General features: G+C 45.8%; 1 protein-coding gene across 1 annotated transcript in view; it reads left to right on the forward strand.

Annotated features, from left to right (window-relative positions):
• Window positions 1-3492, forward strand: part of Vtcn1 (V-set domain containing T cell activation inhibitor 1) — a 63227-nt gene extending 59735 nt beyond the window's left edge. The window contains exon 6 of the mRNA XM_050157528.1: window positions 1873-3492. The gene's annotated coding sequence lies outside the window, so the exon portion shown is untranslated. The remainder of the gene's footprint in view (window positions 1-1872) is intronic.
• The last annotated feature ends 4513 nt before the right edge of the window (window positions 3493-8005 follow it).

Raw genomic sequence — 8005 nt, forward strand, 5'->3', positions numbered from 1 at the left:
TCAACGCTGAGCTATGAAGTTCAGCACTCCTACGTTCCCACGAGGCCTGAGGCTCACAGTCCCAGGGTTTTCTTGACTGTCCTCTGTCCTTCTGGTCAGTGCCTTGTCACAAACTATACCTACAGTGTTTCCTCCAAGTCATCTCTCAGACTGATCCCAATCCCTTTTTTATCATCTTATATCCAAGTTAATTCTAATTTATTTTATTATTTTATGTCCATGGGTGCTTTGGCCATATGGAGCTCTACGCAGCCTGTGTGTGCTTGGTGCCCACAGAGAATGATGAGTGTATGCGATTTCCTGAAATCAGAGTTACAGACAGTTGTGAGCTGACACGTGGGTGCTGGGAATCGAACCTCCATCCTCTGGAAGAGCAAGCAGTGCTCTTAACCACTAAGCCATCTCTCCAGCCCTAGGCTAATTCTTTTCCTGTTACAGGCGATAAGAGACTAGGTACCAGAATGGAAATATTCAAACACTATTTCAGCATTGTGCCTTTTTGCTCAGGAACCCAGAATGAGTCTGGACACAACTGTTTCAGAGATATTATCTTCGGCTGAGCAGAGGCCTCTAACTTTCTTCTCTCAAAATATCCCTCTGCCTTCAACACACACACACACACACACACACACACACACACACACACACACACCTTCTGGCTTTGCTCTCTCCCTCCCTGTATTTTCTGGGAAATTTATTCTACACCAGTTCATATCCATGACTTCCTTCATCCATTTCAGGGAAGTGTTTTTCAGCCTAAGACCCCTTTCCTGGTGGTCCCTGAATCCCACATTCACCTGCCATGTCTACAGCACATCCTGACTAGATAGTTATGATCTGGAGGGAGGTGGAGATGTGTTCATTTGTTTCTTCTCTTCCCCTTCGTGTTCTCTAAGTTCTTAAGACAGTGCAGTGTAAAAAGTGGACTGGTTGTAAAGAAACCTGCCAGCTCCCGTCACTTCTGACCCCATGGTTTTCCGCAGAGGGAGACTCCCCACAAGGGACTGTCCCTTAGGGACGTCACAGGAGGAAAGAGGAACTCTATCTTCCTCCCTTGATCCCTGTTTCCACTCTAAATGGTTTTTTTTTGTTTTTTGTTTGTTTTTAGTGTGGGTTTTTTTTTTGGGGGGGGTGGGGGTGTTCGAGATAGGGTTTTGCTGTAGTTTTAGAACCTGTCCTGGAACTAGATCTGTAGGCCAGGCTGGTCTTGAACTCACAGAGATCCACCTGCCTCTGCCTCCCAAGTGCTGGGATTAAAGGTGTGTGCCATCACTGCCCAGCTATTTTCAGCTTTTTAAAAAAGTCAAGTCATACATGTGAAAGACAATGTTCACACATAGCACACAGGGTTACATACATCCTCAGTTACTACTTTGTTCTCTATACAAAGTAACTTTAAACCAAACTTTTTTTCTGGAGGAGATTTTGGGTTTTTGATTTGTTTGTTTGTTTTTCTCTTAGTCGATTTCTAAACTAAAGGGACAGCTCATTATCTGAGACACACATTCTTATTGGCCGTGGCATTTTTGTCACACACCCTCTGGCTAGGAGTAGAGGCAGACAGTACAGTGTCTACCAGCCTCACTCCAGGATCCTGTCCATCCTCTAACTCTCAGTTTCTGTGTGCTCTGAGGGCCTGCTGCTCCCCTGAGACTGTAGCTGGATGGACCTCCTTTAGTTTAAAAGTGAAGCCATCTCCTTCCCTCATCAGCCCATACACCGTGGACCACGGCAGGACAACAGAATAAAGAAAAAACAATCCTGTTTCAAAACAGAAAGTATACTCACACAGAGGCAAGTGGGGGAGACTCTGGGTTCCCAGCGAGCTTTAGCTGAGTGCCTCTCACCATGTCTCCCTGCTGTTCTTTCCAGAATCCCAGAGATCTACAGACATATTCTCCACGACGTATGACCTAGTTTTGTATTTCTGGGAGGAAATGAATTCATGTCTAGAAGTCTGGAGTGAACCGACAGGAAAAAGACGCAGAGAAGAAAGCAAAAGCAACCCACAGATGCCTCCGATAGGAAAAAGACGGACCCAGAAACTATTTCAACCAAACTAGGGTGTAGTAAAACTGCTAGTACAATGTGTGCAGGGTGGGCGAGTTCCCAGGCCTCAGGGACCTCCCCTTGGCCGCCGGCTCCGGGGGAGCGAGAGGATGGGCTGTTAGTGTTGCTTGCAGAGCTCCTGGGTGGGTTTGGTCGCCATATCCTCGTTTTGTATTCAGCACATTAAACATAGTGTACACTGTGAAAAGCAGCTAATCAGCCGCCACTTCACAACTCGGAGGTGGCAGCGTTTGAGTGATGGGCCCCGCGATGCTCTTCTCATTAGGATGCTTTCAAAAGTGCTTTGGCTTCTCCTCCCACCTGACAAATGTCAACCATGTAGGGAGGGTGATCATAATTTCAGGGCAAACAAAATAGTCAAGTGATGCTGATTTTTCCAAATAATCTCAATGACTTCTTTCTCGGGCAAACAAATGCAACTCGGCTCTCAGATGATGCGGATTTGTTCATGGCCCAGGAGAGGCGCTCTCCTCATCCTGCCCTGTGGCCTTATGGCATCATGAGGTTTGAAGTTTCTACTTTCTACCCTGCATGGATAGCTGTGACCTCAGCTTCCGGCCTCCAGAGCACTGCGGGGGTGAAGCGGCGTGATTTCCCCCCTTCTTATCTTCCACGTGACGATTGGCAATGGAGGGAGACTAATTGCCACAACTAAAGGAAGAGGGAAAGCAGGGTTACTGGTACCTAGAGGGAAGAGCTCAGAGAATATGTTCAACATCTTGCAATAGACAGGACAAGTCCTGCTAAGAAAAAAAATTATCCAACTTCAAATGCCAATCACATCAAGGTTGGGAAATCCTGAATTAGAACAGAAAAGATGCGGGGGAAAGGTGAGTGCAAGCAAGCCCATTTGCTTCTGACCGTGGGCATCGGCTGCTGTCTCTGGCTCCGGTGCAGAGAAGCCCGATCTCTGCGCTGTGTGACCTCGTTCAGTGAGAGACTCTCCACGGGATTATCTTCAGCTCACGGTACTGCTGCGGCCTCTCCCTTCATTCCGCCACACAGTAAGTTTGACTCAAAGGCTGCCCGATTTCCACTTCAAGTTTTCTGTCTCTGGATTTCCATCTCATGAGCATGTCTGGACAAAGCACAAGGTAAGGCAACAGAAAAAATTCTTCCTCGAAACACACAGAGACTTCTGGGCTTTGGGAGTTCCGTTTGTTTTTAGGATGCTAGAGATCAAATCACTGAGCTATACCCTAGCCGACACAGAGACTTCTAAGAGAAAATGGGGCAGTGTTCTTTGAAATGAAGGCTTAAGAAATGAAGCTTGGATGGACCGAGAACACTTTTTGCCAACTCTCGCCCCATGCTCATGTGTTGGTCACTGTCTCCCCGGACTTTGGATCATGATGTCTGTATTACATTTTGTTACAGAAAGCTTGAGACCGTTCTAGAGAATTATTAAATACACATGCCCTACACTGCTGTCTGCCTGGTCTGTCACAGAAGGTGAAAACAGAGAGATGGATGAAAAGTCTACAGGACATGGTCTAACACCTCCCACAGAGAACAGGCCTTCCACAAATGTTAACTGGTTAAATAGGAAAGGATGGGAGTCTGTGTGGACTAAGTGTTCTGGGTAGTTACTTAAGGAAATTTCTACAGGCTTGTACCAGCCTAACCTGTTTCTATCAGGGAAAATAGTTGTGGCACTTGACTTGAAATAGATAAATTCAGGGCACACACATACACACACACACATGCATGCACGTGTGTATACATATCAATTGCACTAGACAAAAGACAGCTCCTTTTGTGAGATGGGGATCTCTCCATGTAGCTCTGGCTCTCCTAGAACTCACTATACAGACCAAGCTGGCCTCAAATTCAGAGATCTGCCTGCCTCTGCCTCTCAACTGCAGGGATTAAAGGTGTACATCACCATTCCAAGCAAGACAATGCTTACTACTGAGAAACTGCCAAGTTTTAAACCTGGAAGAACCTCAAAATCATCCTTTCCAGCCCCTTCATTATTCATATAAAGATCCAGGGGTCCATGGCAAAGTTCAGGTCACCAGCCAACCTCAAGTAACATAGTTGCTACCGGCAATTGGTAGAAAAACAATATCAATGGAGGGGAAATTTCCAGAGGAAACCTAGACATGGATATTTATCCCTTTTTGTAATCCCAACCTTGTCCCAACATACCTTGTGTAGAGAAGGACTCTAGGCTTCTGTCACAGACAGAACAGCTGAGATGAGTTAGGAAGGAGGCATCTTGTTCAGTTTTAGGAGTCTTGGTACGTGGTTGGTTGACACCGTTGCTTTGGGCCCGTGGGGATATGAGTTTGTTGCAGGGAGCAGACAATGAAGCAAAACACCTCACATCATGATGACTGTGAAGCAGAGAAAGGCTCAGGCAAGTGACCGTTTAAGGTCACACTTCCAAGGGCCTAAATTCCTCTCTCGGCCCTACCTCCTTAGGCATCACTATCTCTACTGGCTTCAAATACTGAAAGTTCAGTCTTTATTTAACACATGGACTTGTGGTTATATTTCAGAATCAGAGACCAAAAGTGAATCAAAGTGTGAAAGTAAACACTCCCATGGTCTTGTCTACATTCACACAGCAGATGCAGTAGACAACAGATATGTAGACCACAAACCAGAATATGGTGTAGACTACAACCACCTGAAACTGTTCAAACCTAGATGCGCTAAAGCCAAAACACATTTACAGGAATAAACCGTTCTACCCTCAAAGTGAATCATGAGGGTTAAGTTTGGAAATCAAGTGGCCTCAAACGCTCAGGTGCTGAAGGTGTGGACTCCAGCTGGTGGCACTACTGAGTCGTGGTTAGACCATGAAGAGGCTAACTATATCCTGAGTTCATCTCTTCTCTTCATGTGCTAGTGCTGAAGGGGATATTAGGAACTAGGACCTAGTTGGAGGAAGCAGATTCCAGGGAGCCTGCCCTTATAGGGTATGTTTTACCCCTTCTTTCTTCCTGTCTTGCCATCTCCGCATTCTGCTGGGAGGTCAGCTGTGATGTTTGACCAGTCGCAGGTTCAAAGCAATAGGGCCTGGAGCTAGAGAGATGACTCAGCAGTTATGAGCACTGGCTGTTCTTCCAGAGAACCTGGATTTAACTCCAAGCTCCCACAATGCTTTACAACCTTTGGTATCTCAGTCCCCCTGGGTCTGATGCCCTCTTCTAATCTTCTGGTCTCTGCGGGCACCATGCCCACATGCCTTGCATAGACACACATGCGGGCAAAATGTCCATAAAAAATGATACTTGAAAAAAAAAATCACTGATCTTGGGCCACCCAGATGCCTCAGTGGTAAAGAGACTTCCAGCAAGCCCAAGAATTTGAGTTCAATCCCTGGGACCCACGTGGAAGAAGGACAAGGAGCAAGTTGTCTTTTTACCCCCACGCGCATACCTTGGACCATGCACGGCTACTCCCATATAATACAATTTCATTAACTAATTAAATCTTAAAACAACAGGACTAAATGACCATGGACTGAACTCTCTGAAATTATGAGTCAAAATAATCCTTCCTCATCTTAAAATGTTTATGCCAAGTATTTGTTACAGGGGCAAAAGAATGAGCAACTAGATGAGCTGCCCACCATGCCCAGGTTACAAGAAGACTCAGGTTACATGCATAACGACTCAGATCTGTGCATTGAGAAATGTGTGCGGGTCGTAATGAGGTCATAATAAGACCTTTGCTTGCGTGGATGGTGATACCTGTAATTCCTACAGTCCCCCAACCACACATCAGAGCACTAGATGCGCTAATTCAAGCTGTCTTATTTTGTGCCTGAACTGCTTTCGCTGTATCGTTCCCATACATTTCAATGTGGGAGGGATCTGTAGGAATAAATAGGCTATTCTTTCTTCCATCTTTAAATCTCACCTACCCTCAAGGAGCAGCAAAAACTCTTGCTTCATGATTCAGAGCAGGGCAACACACGCTGTCATCCCACCCTCTTCTTCAGCTGGTCTGAGCCATGTCCCACAAAAACAGCATCTGCTCCTTTCATCCTTCTGCACGTAGGCTCCCTTGGCTGAGATGACAAAATAAGCACAGGGCCCAGGCAGCCTTTGGAGGGCTTGTGACATAAACAAGGTCAGACTAACAGTCCCTGGGAAGGCTCGCTAACTTTCAGACGCTGGAGCACAGCAGCTGGGTCAGAGCCTGGACAGGGAGGTCTGCAGCTATTACTCCAGGAATCCCACCTACCAGAAGACATCACTACTCCAGATGATGTCAGTCATCTGACTGTTTCTTCAATTTTTTTTCTTTTACATTTTTTCTGTTTGCTGGGATTGGAGAAAGCGTATGTGCCACTAACGCACGGAAGTCATGGGCAGGAATTTTCTCCTTCCTCTATGCGGGTTCCAGGGATCACGAGACTTGGAGGCGTGAACCTTTTCTCCGTGAGCCACCTCACCAGTCCTTTGTCTGACTGTCTAAAACACATGATTTTGGGGGCCAGAAGAGATAGCCCTGAGGTTCAGAGTACTTGTCGCTCTTGCAGAAGACCAGAATTTGGTTCCAGCTGCCTGTAACTACACCTACAGAAGATCTGACACCCTCGTTGAGACTTCATAGGCATGCACACATTGGCACACACACGTTAATTAATATAATAAAAATTATGTCTTGACTCTGACCCTCACTTGGATCATTCCAGTTCAAATCCGATTGCCTAGTCTACACATTATTCTTATTATTTTCAATCACAGTGTCCTTTACTCAGAACTCTAAACATGACCATTTCATGGGCACTTTGGTCCCCTACAATTTTCTCTGAACAAGAGAAAAGTGCTACTTAAATGAAGCTAGTCTGTTGCTAGACAGGACCAGCCTTTCTCACTGGTCTTTTATCCTGGCAGTTACCCAGCTTCCTTTGTAACCATCCACATTCACAGTGCAAGGAGAACTATTTCATGTTTGACAGAGAAATTTCTAGAACTTTATGGTATCTGATATGATCAGTGAGATATTTCAGGTTGTCATATATGACTCCAGTCGGGAGAGCCAGGACCCCTGGGTAGGTGAGACTGAACATGTGTCAGGGTTGGGGCAAGAAGACGGCAGTGTCGAGTGAGAGGCAGCATGTGTTCCCAGGGGATCCATCACGTCCTGCTAAATAAGGCTCCATGAGAAACCACAACTGTGTTCCGCTTCTTCCACCTTCTCTCTTAAAATATTTTCCCGATCTACTGCTCTCTAGATCCAGCCTACTCTGTCTCTCCTCTGTTCTTTCTATTATCCCCTTACCCAGACCCCCAAAAGACGCTCCCTGATTCCCAGTTACACAGGAGAAGGCGTTGGAATACTGTCTGGGGAGCTTCACGTACCACACTCCCTCAGACATCGTTTCTCCTCATTGAAATCAAGTGATGAGAATGAATGGTAGACATCACAAAGCTTTCAGCTAGTCCAGGATGCTCGAGGGCATCGCAGCTAGAGAACTGTGATTCTCAGCAAAGAGATCTGGGATGCTCTCAATGGTGTGTCTGTGCATCACAGAGTTAAGAATCACTGTGTAACGTGAGGTACACTCAAAAGGACTGGTCTCCTGCATGAACATGGAGTCGTTACAGAAACCAGACACAAATAACCATCTCTACAGAAGGAAAGGAAAACAGTGACTGCTATACATCAGCATCATATTTCTCCCTTCCCATCCTTACCATTCGGTCCTAGTACTATCTCCATCACCATTTTACTCAGGATAACAAGCCCTGAGAGTTTAAGTACCACCATGATCCCATAGTCTACAGGCTAGCCAGAATTCAAACCCCTATCATCACAACCTGTGTCTGAATGAGTTTAAGAATGTACAGAGGGCCTGGTAAAGTCTCAGATGTTATATAAATACCGTCTTCCATATAGTTGTTTGCTGTAAAGTGTGGGGAGCTGTTGGAAGTCCTCAGTTTTATTCTCAAGGTAAAGAGAATGGCTTGAT

Source organism: Alexandromys fortis, unplaced genomic scaffold (assembly GCF_014885135.2).
Source record: "Alexandromys fortis isolate MF-2015 unplaced genomic scaffold, M_Fortis_MF-2015_v1.1 scaffold_78, whole genome shotgun sequence".
Taxonomy (NCBI): Eukaryota; Metazoa; Chordata; class Mammalia; order Rodentia; family Cricetidae; genus Alexandromys; species Alexandromys fortis.